Consider the following 19,093-nt stretch of genomic DNA (forward strand, 5'->3'; position numbering starts at 1 on the left):
TTTAGCTCCAATATTCTTCAGAGAATTTATTATAAAAATTATTTTTTTCAATTAAAAAACGGGTTCTTACATCACATATGTCTTAACCTTCAAGGGTCTGATGGTATACACGGGACTTGCTATTTACCCCAGCTGGGAAAGAGCTCTATAGACAGCCCGTCCTCCCACTAGTATCAAGATCAATCACCCTACGCGTTTTGTCTGAAAATACTACCTCAGGGGTGTTTTGTAAATGCAAGTGGTAATAGCATCCTAAAACTTTTGACATATATCCAAACAGATAAATTGGTAATGAGATTATATGTGACGAACCTGTGGATCACTTCTTTATAGCCCTTAGTGTGCTGTGAGCCAGTGTGTGTGATCCCAGTGTTGTTCAGTTTAAACCAGGGAGTCCTCATCCAATTCGCTGCTAGCAAATCCCAGTCTGCTGACCACTTCAACCAATTACAAGCCATCTTTGGAGTTAGAGCTCCATTTAAACCTGCAGCTTCTGGCAATCAATATTACATTTTACACAGAGCAGTGAACACATCCCTATGGGAACCGCGGATGCCTGTACACTGAGCAGCTGCAGCCAGAGGGAGGGAGCCGGCTCAGCAGAAACTACAGCAACGGGGCGCCATGGACTCCCTACCTGCTGCCCTGTTGTGGATCCAACGGACCAGCACTGCCAGTTCCAGCACTCTGTGGCAGTGAACTTTTAAAAGGGTCTAACATTTCTGTCTTAGCTGTTTTCAGGAGTGTTAAAAAACCACCTGAAATGTATTATACAATGTCAAACTCACTAATAGCCCTTTCGGACTGCCACAGAAATTTGTAGATGGGTGCTTCCTAGGTGCGACCCGGCTTGAGACCCCTTTCAGACATGCAGCCCGACCCGCCATATTGCCAAGTTGGTGACATCACCACTGATGCTACAGGAGGTAGATGATCATCTCCAAGCACCGTCTCCTCCTATGCAGAGAACAGGTACCGGGTCGCCTTGACCCTGCTTACCCGTACACACTGCATACATCCCAGTTCGATTCCGACTTCAAACCAGGTCGCAACCTGGGATGAAATGCCGGGACGCTCAACCCAGGATAGTCCTTTAGGACCCTTTCAGAGTAGGCAAAATCCCGGGTTGATGCGCGTTCACGTGCAATAACCTGGGAAACTTTTGCTAGTGTAGAGATGTGCCCTGTGTCCCAGGGCACATCAGAGGTGCAGTCCCTGGCTGTGGACAGCGCTGGGGCAGCTTGTCTGTCCCCAGCGCTGGGTGTTCAGCAGCGGCGGGTGTCTGGTGCAGGAATCAGATGTTTCCCTGCACCAGACTGTCGGCGGCGATGGGCAGCGGCGTTTTAAACTTGGCGCCAATCTGGCCGCCAGTGAAAAGCGCCGCCCGTGGGATTTGAAATCCGGGGCCGTCCGCGAGCCAATCGCGGCTCGCGGGGCGCCGGGCAATTGGAAACAGGCGCGGCGAGCCAATCGGCGCTCGCCCCGTCATAGGCCCCGCCCCTGGCATCTGACGTCAGACGCCGGGCGGGAGCCGAACAGAGAAGAAGCCGCGCCGAAGAGCGGCAAAGATCCGGGCGGCGCGAGGAAGAAGAGGACGTCGCGGTGGAAGGTCCTGAGGCCGCGGAAGAGGCGAGAAGACGACCGGCTCCTGAGAGAAGATGTCCAGCGGCGGCTGGACTCGGAGATGTTATGTGTGATGTTACCGTGCAGGGGAAAGTGTAAGTTTGTTAAGTCTGTGTTTAGTTTTGTTGCACCACACCCACAGAGCTAGTTTGAGGGCTCTGCTGTTGTAGTTAGTATAGGGGTGTTACATTAGGTTAGAGTTAGGCCCTGCACGGCTGTTTCTCTCTTTGCCTCCTTATAGGGACCTGTAAGTGGAGAAGATCGGAGTACAAGACGTAGGACGGTGAGTAACATCTGTCTGTGTGTTCCTTTTGTGTTGTCCCTATCTGTCTCCCTTCCTTCAGGGCGAACGGTAAGCCTTGCACACCGGTGCAAGGTAGAATTTCCACCTGGTGCGAGAGTGCCAATAGGTGAAATTCGGGCTCTGAGGCGTACGCCTGGGATGACCCTCACCTAGCCCGAAAGCGCTATTTTCCTCGGTTCCGGAGGGCGTTTCGGTCCACAGTTAGGAGGACGGCACTCAGCAATCTCCTTTCTCCTAGGTCGTCGTGTCCGGGTCCGACTGAAGATTTTTCCAGGACCGTTGAAGGTTCCGGTACCTGAAGGTGAGAGTGCGGCGCCTGGTAAGTGGTGAACCTACACCTGCACGGCAGCAGGCACTACACGCACCGCCACCCTCTTACATTTTGGCGTAGTCGGCAGGATCAACGACCGCGGACACGATGTGGAACGTCCCCAAGAAGACCTCCCTGTGGACGGCTCCGGAACAGACCCACCCCCGGATGTGTGCGGACCAGAGCGACTGGGTAACGGTGTCTGGGGCAGACCTCCTGAAGATGGTGCTGCAGTCGGTCCAGCGTGAAAAGGAAGAGCGCCGGGAGAAGGGGCGCAAGATAGCCGCTGTGACGTCCTGCAAGAAATGTCGGCAAACGGGAAACTTTGCCGACGAATGTACTTGGTGAGAGACATCCCCAAAGAAGGTGATCCAGGAGGCGGAGCGAAGACGTCAGAAGGGCCAAGCGAAGAAAGAGTCCTGGTGTTTGCTCTGCGGAAACGACGGGCATGAGCACAACAGTTGTTCATGGGATGAAGAGTTGAGCCAAGACGAGGGTGATTACTGGTGTGAAAGCTGTGGAGATCCCCGACATCGGCTCCCGGAGTGTCCATGGATGGAGGACAGGACAGACTACGAGGCCACGGTAAAGCAGCTGACGGAGTCTCGTCAGCAACTTTGGGACCGGGTGGCTGCAGAGCCCGTGTGCGCGCTCTGCGGGGCTAGGGGACATGCGCTTCCCGATTGTCCGTAGAATGAAGACCGGATGATTGCGGATGGTCGTGCCCAGAGATGAGAGGAGGAAACCAGAGAAATGGAGCGGAAGACCCTGCTTGAAGTTAGTTCGCAGGTGCCCATTTCCTCTGAGCCGGAACCAACGGGTGAAGATCCCTCAGTGAAGGAGGTGGCCAAGGAACCCGTCTTGGAGAAAGTGGCAGTGGCCCTCCCTTGTTGGAAGTGTCGGCGATCAGGGCATTCGGCCAATGAGTGTCCCTGGGAAGATACCGCGGACCTACTCTGACCCAAGAAAGTGACCCAGTAAAGAAGGATCCTTTCCCGCATAAGGCGGAGGTGGACGACTGGGAGGTGAAGATACCACGCTGCGAGGAAAAGCGTGAAGATCCAGTGACGAGGACGTCCGGAATCTCCCCGCGTTGGAACCGTCCACGACCAGGACGTGCGGAACAGGTGTTTCCTGGGTACCTAGAGATGCCAGCGGAAGCGAAGGAGTACGCTGAGGAAGTAGAGATGCCAGCGGAAGAGAAGTACGCTGAGGAATTAGAGATGCCAGCGGAAAGGGACTAAGTACGCTGAGGAGGAAAGTAATCCCCTAGTCCAGGTATCGGTGGAGGGAGACTCGGACTACGGTGAGATGTCCGCCGACGAATTCCTCCAAGAGCAGATGGAGGATGACTCGGGCATCGGAAGTGCCGACGAGTGTGACTGGCAGGATCGGGTGGAGTCGTGCTCCCAGTTGATTGCCCTCCGTGAAGAGGAGGAGATAGTCCTGGAGCAAGAATACCTGCCGGAAGTGCCGAGTTGGACGGACGTACGGGGAGAGGATCGTGATGCCATGGGAGGACCCGTTCCAGAGGAAGACATGGGACCTTTGGAGATGCCCCACGAGGAAATGCGACAGATGGTGGTTGTTGCCCGGGAGGAAACGGATGCCCCAGAGGATTCCGCTGTTGGGTGGTGGTCGGTACCACACCCTGAAGACAGGGACGATGCCCCAGACGATATGGAAGGCCAAGAGTGGGTGACTGTTGTCCCCGTGGAGGAAGAGTCCCCTTGGGGGCCCACGTCGAGCGACCGTGAGGAGAGGCCACTTCCCCAGAGGATCCACCGATGGAGGTCAGGAGGAACGAAGAGGAGGAATCCGGAACCGGTGGAGGAAGGATGTGGGGCCACAGTCTGTCCGGGCTGGGCCCTCGAACACAACCTCGCCGGAGGGACCTTGGAATTCCCTGACCCGTGGACGATGGACATCGTGAGGAACTTTGTAGGGACTACAAAGGAAAAAGGGGGAGGAAATGTAGAGATGTGCCCTGTGTCCCAGGGCACATCAGAGGTGCAGTCCCTGGCTGCGGACAGCGCTGGGGCAGCTTGTCTGTCCCCAGCGCTGGGTGAGCAGCAGCGGCGGGTGTCTGGTACAGGGATCAGACGTTTCCCTGCACCAGACTGTCGGCGGTGACGGGCAGCGGCGCGGCGGCATTTTAAACTTGGCGCCAATCTGGCCGCCAATGAAAAGCGCCGCCCGTGGGAATTGAAATCTAGCACCGTCCGCGAGCCAATCGCGGCTCGCGGAGCGCCGGCCAATCGGAGACAGGCGCGGCAAGCCAATTGGCGCTCGCCACGTCATAGGCCCCGCCCCCGGTGTCTGACGTCAGACGCCGGGCGGGAGCCGAACAGAGAAGAAGCCACGCCGAAGAGCGGCGAAGATCCGGGCGGCGCGAAGAAGAAGAGGACGTCGCGGTGGAAGGTCCTGAGGCCGCGGAAGAGGCGTGAAGACGACCGGCTCCTGAGAGAAGATGTCCAGCGGCGGCTGGACTCGGAGAGGTGACGTCGGCGCCGCTGGCCAGGACGGGCCAGCGGCAGAAGAGTGAACGGAGCGCCGGAGAGGCCACCAGGGGTGGGAAGGAAGAGAGCTGACGAAGCTCCCCACTGGTGCCTCTCCCACCGGGTCAGGTAGGCCCTTCTCAGGTGCCCCTGTACCCTCTCTCTCCTCCCTAGACCACCGGGTGTTCGGGCATTAGGCCCGTGGGCACTTATAGTCGGGCCTCGGCCCGTGGCGCAAGTTAGGCAGGCACTAGGCCTGTGGGCAAGATCAGGCACTAGGCCTGTGGAGCATTAGAGGGCATTAGGCCCTAGTTCATTTTGGCTTAGGGTTATAAGGTGACCCAGGGCAGTAGTAGGCCCAGGTCACCCAACGGGCGACAAGTTAGGCGGGCGCTAGGCCCGAGAGATAAAGTCAGGCCTCGGGCCTGTGTGCAGTTAGGGGGCGTTAGGCCCAGTAAATAAGAGGTTCCCCCGAAGGTGGATACGGGTGGCACTGGGCACTAGGTCCATTCCATCCCAAGGGGTATAGGTAGGCAGGCTCACTGGCCTGAGCCCCACACAAGAAAGGGTATAGGAGGTGGGTAGGCTGTACGGCGTCCACCCCCCAGAGTGTAGGTAGGGATTTAAAGGAACAGCACCGTTGATTCTGTACTCTGATGATGTTATGTGTGATGTTACCGTGCAGGGCAAAGTGTAAGTTTGTTAAGTCTGTGTTTAGTTTTGTTGCACCACACCCACAGAGCTAGTTTGAGTGCTATGCTGTTGTAGTTAGTATAGGGGTGTTACATAAGGTTAGAGTTAGGCCCTGCACGGCTGTTTCTCTCTTTGCCTCCTTATAGGGACCTGTAAGTGGAGAAGATCGGAGTACAAGACGTAGGACGGTGAGTAACATCTGTCTTTGTGTTCCTTTTGTGTTGTCCCTGTCTCCCTTCCTTCAGGGCGAACGGTGAGCCTTGCACACCGGTGCAAGGTAGAATTTCCACCTGGTGCGAGAGTGCCAATAGGTGAAATTCGGGCTCTGAGGCGTACGCCTGGGATGACCCTCACCTAGCCCGAAAGCACTATTTTCCTCGGTTCCGGAGGGCGTTTCGGTCCACAGTCAGGAGGACGGCACTCAGCAATCTCCTTTCTCCTAGGTCGTCGTGTCCGGGTCCGACTGAAGATTTTTCCAGGTCCGTTGAAGGTTCCGGTACCTGAAGGTGAGAGAGTGCGGCGCCTGGTAAGTGGTGAACCTACACGGCAGCAGGCACTACACGCACCGCCACCCTCTTACACTAGTCTGAATGGGGTATAAATCTAATGGGGGCTGGGCAGCTCGTAGGCTCCCGGCCATACACTTCAAACTTCCATTCCACTTTGTCCACTGTTTATGAAAATCACATTTATATACTGTATAGGTCTGTGTAATTGTATCAGTTAGTCAGGTGATCGTGGAGACATTTTGATTTTAAGGGAGATATTGGAGGATCTTTCCATACTTTAAATTGAGCAAAAGGTGGAGGAGAATATGGATTGGGGGAACTAATCAGAGATTTTGCCTCAACTAAAGCTGTAAAAGAGTTGTTGTTTTTTCCTGTATATGGGGAGAGGGGGGGGCAAGACATTCACTTTGCCAGGGATGATCAGATTCGTAGTTATGGCACTGTTAATCAATAACCTTACCCAGAGGCGTAGCGTGGAGACATGACACTCGGAGCAGGGTCACGTCACGGCACCCCCACCCACCCACACATACATACATACATACATACATACATACATACATACATAGATTCACACACATTTAGGCACAGACATACATAAACACACAAATACAGTATACACATATATACACACACACATAAACACACAAATATATACACACAGATATACACAGACATACACATATACTCACACATACTGTATACAAAGATATATATACACAAACACACACATACATGTATACACATTAGCACACAAATACAGACATACTGTATACACATAAACACACAGTATACAGAGACATATACACACAGTAATTCTCACCAAGAGGGCAGCAGCAAAGCTGCTCCTCGTTCCGGCCTGGACGGGCGGAGCTTTTATGTGAGACTTCCGTGGGTAGAAGGAAAGGACTGAGTAAAGGGAAGGGGTGGCCACCACGCTGCCTGCATTTTCCAGATCACTGAATGCAGATCCCTGACAGCCAGGAAAGTTCTTCTGACAAGCGTTCAAACCTCCCCTCTTCCCTAACAACACACCACACTGCACTGCTCTGGACTCTCTGCACTGTGCAATCAGTGATATGCAACATGCAGTCAGTGTGGTGGCAGCATTGGACCCTCGCGGGCTCGCTTCACTCGCCACGCTTCGGGCTTGGTGTCTCGCTTTGCTCGCCACACTTTGCTATTCCAAATAGATTGTGACATGGACCCAGGGGGTTATGGGAAACAGGGCCGGACTGGCCATCTGGCACTTCTGGCAAATGCCAGAAGGGCCGATGGCCATGTGGGCCGGTCCAGCGCTCACTGAGACACGCTGCCGCTCAGTCCGGCGGCAGCGTGTCTCAGCTGTCAGGGGAGTCGAGCGCGCCAGCGTGGCTATGTCTGGCGACGTATAGTGGACTTCAAACCAGCCGCCGGTACGTGAGCCAATCAGAGCTCGTGGACCGGCAGCCAATCAGGAGCCGCCGCTGCCGGTCCGTGAGCTCTGATTGGCTCACGAACCGGCGGCTGGTTTGAAGTCCACTACACGCCGCCAGACATAGCTGCGCTGGCGCGCTCTCAGCTGCTGACAGTCACATCCCAGCCGGAGGAGCAGCAGCGGTAAGGGGGCAATTGGCACTGTGGGGGCAATTGTTTACCTGGCACTGTGGGGGCATTTGTATACCTGGCACTGTGGGGGCAATTGGCTGGCACTGTGGGGGCAATTGTTTACCTGGCACTGTGGGGGCATTTGTATACCTGGCACTGTGGGGGCAATTGGCAGGCACTGTTGGGGCAATTCTTTGCCTGGCACTGTGGGGGCATTTGTATACCTGGCACTGTGGGGGCATTTGTATACCTGGCACTGTGGGGGCATTTGTATACCTGGCACTGTGGGGCATTTGTATACCTGGCACTGTGGGGGCAATTGTGGATCTGGCACTGCACTATTGGGGGCATATGTCTGTGTATCACGTCCCATTTTAATTGGCCACACCCATATTTTTGGCACACAGTACCTCTATGGGACACTCTCTGTCTGATTGGTCGCCGCTTAGCCACGCCGGGAGTGCACACAGACGCTCTCATTCTAGTGAATGGGGCGCGTGCGTGTCCATGCCCCTTTTCTGGAGCGTGCGCGCTTAGTTACAACCTATATTTTTCCATACCCCCACTTCAACATTTCCACTTCAACCAATGGTTGTGTGTATTTTAATACAGAATGATATACACTTGTATGTTGTTATAATATTAATTTATATTTGTAAGAGCATAGACTAAGAAATAGGAGGAGTCGGGAATAGTAAGGGGAGGAGTCAGATGCTGACACCGAGGTGGGCCTGTGTGCTTCAAAAATGCCAGGGCCTATTTTTGGTCCCAGTCCGGCCCTGATGGGAAAGGTCCTCTCCACGAAGGTAAACTAGACGCTACCCTCCTCCTACCCCTGCCCGAGATCCCGGCTCTCAGCTGTGCAGTGAGCCAGCGCCTTCTGTCCCTAGTGGCACCTGGAGCGCAAGCTCCACTTGTTCCACCCTCCCTATGCCCCTGACCTTACCCTAAAATAACAGAGAAAGGCTTGCATATGGCTTTTGCTACTCTGAAAACAGGTTGACTGCTATGGATTTCTATTCATTTGCACAATAAAGGTTATTTACATGACATCATATGCCTATTTCTGCACAATTGCACTCAGTGTAAAGCAGTGTATTTCAACCACTGTGCCGTGGCATACTAGTGTGCCCTGAGCAGTCTCCAGGTCTCCACCATAGGAGCACAGCCATGCCCGTCAGTGTTTTGCCGCTACTGAGGCCCTGGAACGATCAATACTGGTGGGTTTAGTGGTTGCAGAGCCAGTTCTAATTTTGGACCCGGGCAGTGTTGGGCTCTTCTGGCTTTATCAGATGTGGCTCAGGCGTTACCTATGGAGAAGCTGAGACATGACATCCTAGAACATGCATCTGCACCATGCATCACAGTTATATTTGAGTGTGCCTTGGCAATAATTAAATCTTGTTCAGTGTGCCGCGAGTTGTAAAAGGTTGAAAATCTCTGGTGTAAAGCATAGTTGCCTACCCTCCCGCATCCTGCAGGAGGCTCCCGTTTCAACCATAAATCTCCTGTTTCCCTGCTTTGTAGGGCACATCTCCCTGATTTTTCAGATTCTGCCAGGGGTGACACTAAGGAGTTTCTTTTCAAGAACAGTGATTTGCTGTAGCTGCTCAGGAATCACTGCTGACGACTCTCATTATCCCCCCTTGTGGGAACCCCTGACTGGAGAGAGAGACAGCAGCACATACAGGGCCGTCTTTTCGTATGGGCTCAATGGGCTCTTGCCCAAGGGCCCCAGGAGTAAAAGGGCCCAATGCTGATAGCTGAGGGTCCCCTCTTTCCAGGGGTACTAGATTTTTGAAAATCGGCCCTGTGGAACCGGAGATATCCGACTTCAAAGCAGTGGTACCCATCCAAGCCTGTTAATTGTTCTTCCAAGCCAGATATCTCGGGTTCTGTCTGATTTAGAGTTTTTCTGAGGGTATACTCCAAAAGCTGGGACTCTCCTCTTTCAGTGGACACTGGCAGCTTGTCACTACTATGCCCAGAACCAGAGATATCAGCCTTCAAGCAGCTGGTCCCTGCTACACCTCCACACACCTAATATGCAGTTTTATATTTTTGTTGGTGGATTGCTCTAGCTACTGAAGTCTGATTCCCAAGTGCCTAGTACCTCCTGAAAGGTGGGACCATAGTTTTTTTTATTCCATTAAAGCTAAGAAATCTTTTTCCAGGAACTGGAGATATCTGCAGTAAAGCGAGCTGCCCTGACCCCCGGAAAATGATGAATATTAAGCCCACTCCACTATATCCACCCCTCCCCTGTGTATTAAACACCCCCTGGAGGTTATGTACCAGGGCCCCTTCATTCAGCACAATGTCCCCTTCTACAGTTTAGCGTTCTCCTTCTCGCCCCATTTGTGCAGTAAAGGAGTAATTAACAGAAATTATTTCTCCAGGTCCTACATGCTGAGTGAAAGATAGAACCCCCTACCCCCCGCGGGACATCAAAGCTGCCGCTGATGGCACCCCCCACCCCTACCGCTGATGGATGGGTAGGGGCCCCAGTGCATTGCTGTGCCCAGGGGCCTACACTGCTGTTAAGACGGCTCTGAGCACATAGGGGGTAATTCAGACCTGATCGCTGCTGTGTTTTCGCACAGCAGGCGATCAGGTCCAAACTGCAAATGCATATGCACTGCATTGCGCATCGCATGGGTACAAAGTGGATTGCCGCTCAGCGATGGGTTTCTGCGACAGATCCATTCGCACTCGCAATCACAAGGAGATTGACAGGAAGAAGGCGTTTGTGGGTGTCAACTGACCGTTTTCAGGGAGTGTCTGGAAAAACGCAGGCGTGTCCATGGGTTTGCAGGGAGGGTTCCTGATGTAAATTCCGGTCCTGGACAGGCTGATGTGATTGCAGCGGCTGAGTAAGTCCTGGGCTGCGCAGAGACTGCACAAAATCTGTTTCTACAGCTCTGCTACACATGTGATCGCACACTTGCACAGTTAAAATACACTCCCCCTGTAGGCGGCGACTATCTGTTCGCAGAAGTGCAAAAATCGCTGCCTAGCGATCAGGTCTGAATTACCCCCATAATCACACACAGTAAGGTCTTCTACTCCTCTTATCTGTGCTGGTGTGCACTGACCCATAGTGTGCTGGTGTGCACTAACCCATAGTGTGCTGGTGTGCACTGACCCATAGTGTGCTGGTGTGCACTGACCCATAGTGTGCTGGTGTGCACTGACCCATAGTGTGCTGGTGTGCACTGACCCATAGTGTGCTGGTGTGCACTGACCCATAGTGTGCTGCTGCTGCTGCTGCTAGTTAGCTGTTAGGGTAAGAATTGCTGTTAGTCATTTTTTCTGTAAATAAACACATTTGTTTAGTTAGAGTATCTGGTGTCTGTAATGATTTGGCTAATGCTGTAATGGTATGGAAAACAGCACATCCAATATATGGGTATGGGTCGGGCTCCCGGGAGCCCGACAGCCGGCATACCGACACCGTGTCGAGCGCAAAGGAGCCCCTTGCGGGCTCGCTGCGCTCGCCACGCTACAGGCACTGCCTGGGTGTCACTCTTGATTCCTCTCTCTCATTTACTCCCCTCTCCTGTCAGTTATCGGGAACGTTTGACAAATTTCCTCTCCCTTATTAACTATTGCAACCTTTTACTCTTAGGTCACCCCCTCACCTGCGCCTGTCCTGTTAAATATTCCTTTATGTTGCTCCTAGACTGACTCATCCTACTTTCTTGCAACTCTGATCTAACTGTACCTCAACGGGCTCTCTTATTACCTACAGAATCAAATGTAAACTCCTAACCATTTCCTTTCACTAATCTTTTAATTTTTCTTCCAAGACTTCTCCAGTGCTGCCTCACATCTATACAACCAGAGCCAGCCCTAACCAATATGATGCCCTAGGCAAGATTTTGGCTGGTGCCCCCTAGCACCACCGCTGGTTCTGCCTCTGACCTTGCACCTCTTTCCCAGCACCATCACCCCTCACCCATAGCAGTCCTTGTACCCCCTATATTTTAAATAGGAACAGTTCGCACATTTGACGCACAGTCCAAAAAGGGGCATCTTCTTGCTGGGTAGGGGCATGGCCACACAATAGTAACCCCAATTCCAATTACGCCACACAGTACTGCAACTTTATTCACATTTTATCTTGCGATAGTGTCCATAATTCATATTACATCCCACAGTAGTATCACTTTACCTTATAAACGTTACTCCTCACAGTAGAGCCCCTTATTCACATTACATCACACTGAATTGCTCCCTATTCACATTACACCACACCTTATTGCTCTTTATTCACATTAGACGACACAGTAGTGCCCTTTCTATTTGCAACACCACATAGTAGAGCACCTTATACACATAATGCCACAGAGTAATGCATTTATACACAATTCCACACAGTAATGCCCCTTACACATATGAGACACATTAATGTCCTTGTAAACATAATGCACCTTACACATTATGACAACCTTTATTAATGCCCTTTTACACATAATGTCCCTTACACATATGCTACACATTATTAATGCCCTTATACACATAATGACACACATAGTGCCCCCTACATATTTGCTGCACATTATTAGTGCCCCTATACACATAATGACACACATACAGTAGTACCATGTTACACATATGCCGCACATTATTAATGCCCTTATACACACAATGACACACACAGTGCCCCTTACACATATGTTGCACATTATTAATGCATTTTTACATGACACACATAATGCTCCTTACACATATTCTGAACACTACTGCACAACCAACCCACTCACATGCACACAGCACTCACACTTCCACTAACACTGTGACCTCTGCCTCTGCTTGGATACAGATGTGTCCTCACAAATCTTGCATCAATGCTAATGTCGGCTCCTTTTTTTTTAATGAAAATGCATCTTATTTGCATTGCTATGTGGCTAGGATGCACAAGCAGCTTCTGCTGATTAAACTGATATGCAGCATGCCAATATACTGTGTGAGACTGTGGCTGTATCTGCATATGAAATGCTACATACAGAATATAGGCATGCCGCATATCATTTTAATCAGCAGAAGCTGATGATGCCCCTAGGCATATCAAATGCCCTAGGCAATTGCCTAGTTTGCCTATGCCTATGGTCGGCTCTGTATACAACCCTGGCCCTCATTCCGAGTTGATCGCTAGCTGCCGTTGTTCGCTGCTTAGCGATCATTTAGAAAAAAAACGGCAAATCTGCGCATGTTTATGCACCGCAATGCGCACGCGCGGTGTATGGGTACAAAGAGCATCGTGGTTTTGCACAGGTTCTAGCCAAGCTTTCAGTCGCACTGGCGAACACAGGGAGATTGACAGGAAGTGGGAGTTTCTGGGTGTCAACTGACCGTTTTCTGGGAGTGTTTGGAAAAACGCAGGCGTGGCCGGGCGTTTGCTGGGCGGGTATCTGACATCATTACCGTGTCATTCGTCGCAGAAATCATCGCACAAGTAACTACAGGGCTGGTCTTGTTTTGCACAAAATGTGTTTGCAGCCACTCTGCTGCACAGGCGTTTGCACTCCTGCAAAGCGAAAATACACTCCCCCGTGGGCGGTGACTATGCGTTTGCACGGCTGCTAAAAGTAGCTAGTGAGCGATAAACTCGGAATGAGGGCCCTTGTCTCCTCTGCCTGCACCTGATGTGGGTGGAGAGCAATTGAACTGATGCCCTCCACCTCCCCCCACGTGAATCTGCCTCTGCCCTGTGTGGCCATAGAGAGCTGCGACAGGCCCGGGTAATACCGCTTTCAGATCGCAAATGATGGATCCCACCCGGTAAGAGAAACGTGTCCTTACCGGGTGGGATCCGGCATTTGCTCTGCTTTTGTTGGCTTTCCGACACGGCAATATTCCAGGTCGGTTGCCATAGCAGTGGGGGGGGGCGCGCGCAGCAGCAGCAGGGCGGGGTTGGAGGCGGCGCTGGGAGATGAGCTAATGTCCTGCGCCGCCTCTCCCTATGCTGTGAATGGGAACCGTGTCGCATCGACGCGGCTCCCATTCACACTGCGCCTGACCCGGTATTCAACCCGGGTATAATAATCCTTCTTTTATACCGGGTTGAATTACCGGGTCAGGCGACCCGCTAATTCGCCGAAAGTGCTTTCACATCGCACACTGACCCGTGTCGACACGGCAATATGCCGTGTCGATACCGGGTTATTCGTGCGATGTGAAAGGGGTATAATGTAGGGGCCATGGCCTAATCACAGAGGAATGCAATGTCCCTTACCAAAAACAAGTGTGCAAAAAACCCTCTATACCCTCATATATCCCTCCCATTTACAACAGCAGCCCTAATAGAAACTAGTATCTGGGGGCACTGCAAAGCTGCCAGATTCACCAAGCTCCGTAATGTTCTGGAGTTTGGCACTGGCAGCTTAATGCCATCTTGAGATGGTGTTGAGTGGTTGTAGCCTATGGACTATATATCACAGAAAACACCCAGAGATGGTCCCCCAGAAACCTTCCTGTCAATGTCCGCCATGTGATCAGAAAACCACGCATGCACAGAACAGCCCTGGCTCCCGAAGTAGAAGTGAGATAATTGCTCTAGTGACCATTTCACTTATTTACACATCACAGGGATGGGCTGCTTTTGTGTGACTTTTAGTACATTCGGGGGAGTGTGAATTTCTTATTACCGTGAACAGTGGCGATTAATAATTCTAATTATCAGGTCTCAATTCAATAGTTAATAAATATGCCCCTTTGTGAGCATTCGGCTGATTACTAGCTTATAGATGAACTAACTTACTAAGTGTCTCCCATCACATATTTTTGGGGAAAGAAAAGAAAAATGATGTCATACATGAGACGCCAATACGGCTCACGAGTCTTCCAGATGAAAGGCCCCGTTATGAAAGAAACTAAATTTACACAAGATGTAAACATTGTAAAACAGTAAGACGCATAGAATACAATAGCGGTGATATGCAATGGGCATGCTACAAGTGGGACAGGGAGGGACCAAAGAAACAGAACAGCACAGCCAGAGATGTAGCGACAGACACGGAATGAGAGAGGAAAATGTCTGATAAATGACTTAACCACACAAACGTATCACAGTCACGCCGGCTCTGAGCTCATTCTCCATTCTGTGTGTTTCTGAGTGGCTCGGGAGACATTGCTGGTCACAAAATGCTCCTTGCAGGAAACTGAGAGACAGATATTTTGGGATATAATTGTGCAACCAACTCACAATAGAAATAAATGGCAGGGGGTATTTTCCGTCTGTCACCCAAGATATGACTGGCGACAGCTAACGATCAGGAAGTGCCCTGTCTGCGTCCCTTATAAGCTGTGTGCTGCGTAATTCTGTGTCCTATCCAAATAAGTCAAAGAGACATGGTGCCACAGTGGAGGGGGGAGGGAGGGAGGGGGGGGGGGGGGAGCGAGTGACACCAGGCTGTGGCTAAGATCAACAGAAAGTAGGTGACAGGAAATATGTCATATGAAATATGTCACATACACAAGCACAGGACTTCTAATAAATCCCTGAAATTCTGAATCAGGGGGATGTATATATATAGACTAGTTACCAGCCTGTCAAAATGACGGAACACCATAACAGTAATGTCAGTGCCGGCGGCTGTGCGCGCCCAAATGGAACAACACTTCTATTGCTTCGTCAGGCGCCATTTAGTGGCCGACGAGCTCGCACAACACTTGAATTTCCCCCCATAGAGGTGAGGAGCAGCGTTATCCCTTTATTATATAGGACTTAGGGGGTCATTCTGAGTTGGTCGCTTGCTAGCTACTTTTTGACGCCGTGCAAACGCACAGTCGCCGCCCACGGGGGAGTGTATTTTCGCTTTGCAAGTGTGCGATCGCATGTGCAGCTGAGCGGGATGAAAAAGTGTTTTGCCGTTTCAGAGTAGCTCTGAACTTACTCAGCCCTTGCGATCACTTCAGCCTGCCGGTCCCGGAATTGACGTCAGACACCCGCCCTGCAAACGCTGTTTTCCCTACCACTCCCAGATAACGGTCAGTTGACACCCCTAAACGCCCTCTTTCTGTCAATCTCCTTGCGATCACCTGTGTGAATGGATTTGTCGCTAGAAGCATTGCCCAGCAACGATGCTGTTTGTACCCGTACGACGCGCGTGCGCATTGCGGTGCATACACATGCGCAGTAGTAGCCTGATCGCTGCGCTGCGAAAAACGGCAGCGTGCGATCAACTCAGAATGACCCCCTATGATAGATAGATAGATAGATAGATAGATAGATCCTAAACAGACAATTCAGTACATTACTTATGGGGCTGTATTATATGCTGGCCACACAAGTATTAGCATTGCATGGTAAGAATGGAGTCGATTTATATACCGGACATGTGCCTGTATATAATAGGAATAGGTCGGTGTGTATTATACACTATTCATTGGGCTGTACTGTATTCTTCAGATGGAGCTATGTAATATGCTGGTTCTTGTATTATATACCGGACATGTAGATATGCTACAAATCTGTCAGTATTATATACTGTACAAGGAGGTACAGTATATGTGGGGCATTGGTTGGATTATATACTGTATTAATCATAGGGCTATACTAGATGTTATACTATGCTACATGCTGGACACTAATATTATGATTACTGGGCTGCTTGGTATGCTGGACATAAAATGTGGCTCAACATTATTGTACCCAAACTCCTAGAAGCAACTCTGTTATTGAATCGTGTGTATTAGAAGATTTTCCCTATAAAAGTAAAGAATTATAATTCCAGCCCATCTTAGATCCTAAATATTGCTATAATGCACATTGGTGGTTATTAAACGATGCCACCGCAATAACCCCGGTCCCGGCACCAATGCATACAATCAGGTCCCATCCTGCGTGTGTGCGACCAGCCAAGGCAATCTGATCACAGTTTGCGAATGCCTCTGGCTGACTGACAGGCAGAGGTGTTCGTGGGGCAGAGATGGAGCGTTGTAGGGGCAGCGCAGGGAAAACGGGAGCAGGTCGGCTGTGCTTTTGGGGCGGCTGCGTGACGTTACACAGCTGCTCCCATGAGAAAAATGTTGGCTGACCGCCTGCATGAGCAGCATAGCTGCGGCTGCAGGGGGTCATCCACAGTTGCTGCGATTGCAATTAAATTGCAGTCACGAAGCCGCTGTGCAGGCCATTCTGTATGCTGGGTGGCCTTGCCCTGCAATGGGTGGCCCCCAGCATGTGAAAGGAAGGATCAGCAGAATCTGCAATCCGTACTATATAACCCCCATTAGTCACAAGACATAACCCTGGGGTATATATATAAATATATATGTATCTCCTATATAATAGCCCAGATCTGTGATTTTGTGATTCATTTGCTAACGCTGGGCGGAGTCACAACAGTGGGTGGAGTTAGTCAAATGAGTCACAGATCTGGCCAAATCTATAGGACACTAGGAGCAGCTGCAGAAGCAGATAGTATGGACATTGCACAGGCAGGGATGCATACCTCCCAGCTTTCTTCATGAGCTTTCTTCAGGCAGAAGGAGGGAAACACACACACACACACACACACACACACACACGGCGAAAAGGGGGCGTGGCTTCACGGGAGGGCCCCCGTTTTTTCGTCAGTGAGGGGGCATGCCCAGCGCTCTGTGAGCTGCTGGCATGCCCCCAGGGGCTGATTATGAGTCCGGGGGGCCCAGAGCACTTGAGACAGGGAAGCCCTATCTCATTGCTGTGCCTGCTGTGGGGGTAGGGGCGTGGCCTAATCGCGCCCCGTGAGGCTACGCCCCCTTATGTAAATTCCGGGATTTTTTTTTTTTTTATGGAATTTTGGCCCCTCAGCTAGGGCTAAATCCAGAGGAGGTGGTCGCTCCCCCCTACACACCCGCACAGGCAGAAGAAAGCAGGGAGACTGCTGCCTCCCTGCAACATCACAGACCTGCCAATACGCAGCAGCGTGTGCTGACTGTAGCACAATGCTGCCGCTGTTGCTGGGGGAGCTTCTGAGCTGGGACAGAGCTACTCGAGCCGGGGGGACCCCTAAAACTGTGGGGCCAACGGTACGTACCGCCTGCCCCCCCCCCCCCTTAATCCGGCTCTGCTGCTGGAACCCCCCCTTAATCCGTTCCCCCTGATGCCCCCTCTCCCTCTGTCTCCACTATTGACCGCTGCTCTGCTAAGCAGAACAGCGAGTACAGGAGCTTTCCAACTGCCCACCCCCACCCCCCACCGCAGGACACTGCGACCCGCGGGTGGGACAGCGGGACAGACCCCAAAAAATGGGACTGTCCCGCGAAAATTGGGACATTTGGGAGGTATGGGGGTGTGTGAGGGGGTATGCCATACTTGACCCCCCACATCAGCATACTCAGCAGGGTCTCTCTGGCGGGGATGAGCGTCACTTTCTGACACACTCCACGCTTCTTAGCTGTAGTTTTGTGGGTCACCAGCCGCTGTGCACTTTCCGTACTGCCTCTGTTATCTCCAGCCCCGGCAACCCCACCGCTAGCTGCAGCGCTGCCACCCGCAGTGAGGTGCGCCCAGCTCCTTCACAAACTTTAGCCGGCGGGTAGCGCTGCAGAAGTCCGCGCTGCTTGCAGGCTCTGACCCCCTCCTCCCTCCAGCAGCAGCGTCTCCTGGGAGCTAACCAGTCACTCCCAGTCTCCCCTTACCATAGTGCCCAGCAGCCGTGAGGTCCGCGCCACGTGCATGCTATGACCCCCTCCTCCCTCCAGCCGCAGCATCTCCTGGGGGCTAACCAGTCACTCCCAGTCTCACCTTACCACAGTACACGGCAGCTGCGCGAGGTCTGCGGTGTGTGACTGAGGAGGGGGGGAGGGATCGGACGGGCAGAGGAAGCAGGACTACAGCCTAAGAGAGTCAGCCATGCCAAGTCTCCACCAGCAGCAGATCCCAACAGGTTGGAGTGGAACAGCAGCAGCCAGCAGCAGTGACTCCGGTAAGACACATCTGTCTGTCACCACTGTTCTGTCCCTAATACCAATCTCTCCCGTGCCCTGTGTTCTGTCATGTCCCTGTCACCCCTGGCCTTGACCTACCACCCTTATCCTGGCCCTTTCACCCTTATCCTGGCCCTTTCACCCTTATCCTGGCCATGTCACCCTTATGCTGGCCCTGCTACCCCTATCCTGGCCCTGTCACCCCTGTGCTTGCCCTGTCAACCCTATACTGGCCCTGTCACCCCTGTCCTGGTCCTGCCGCCCCTACACTGACCCTGTCACCCCTATCCTGTCCCTGTCATTTCTGTCCTGGCCCCGTCGCCCCTGTCCTGGCCCCGTCACCCCTGTCCTGGCCCCGTCACCCCTGTCCTGGCCCCGTCACCCCTGTTCTGACCCTGTCACCCCTGTTCTGACCCTGTCACCCCTGTCCTGGCCCAGTCAACCCTGTTCTGACCCTGTCACCCCTGTCCTGGCCCTGTTACTGCATACCCTCCAACTACCTTTTTGGCAGGTACAGTACCCGCAGCACCTCCAGACCTCTCCCCAATGCACCACACCTCCGCACCTTCCCCTCCACCACATGCGGCACTCCACCCCTCCCCCACATGCTGTGCCTCCAGACCCCCTACACAACCCGCGGCTCCCACTCCTCCGC

This window comes from Pseudophryne corroboree, chromosome 8, assembly GCF_028390025.1.
Source record: "Pseudophryne corroboree isolate aPseCor3 chromosome 8, aPseCor3.hap2, whole genome shotgun sequence".
Lineage (NCBI taxonomy): Eukaryota > Metazoa > Chordata > Amphibia > Anura > Myobatrachidae > Pseudophryne > Pseudophryne corroboree.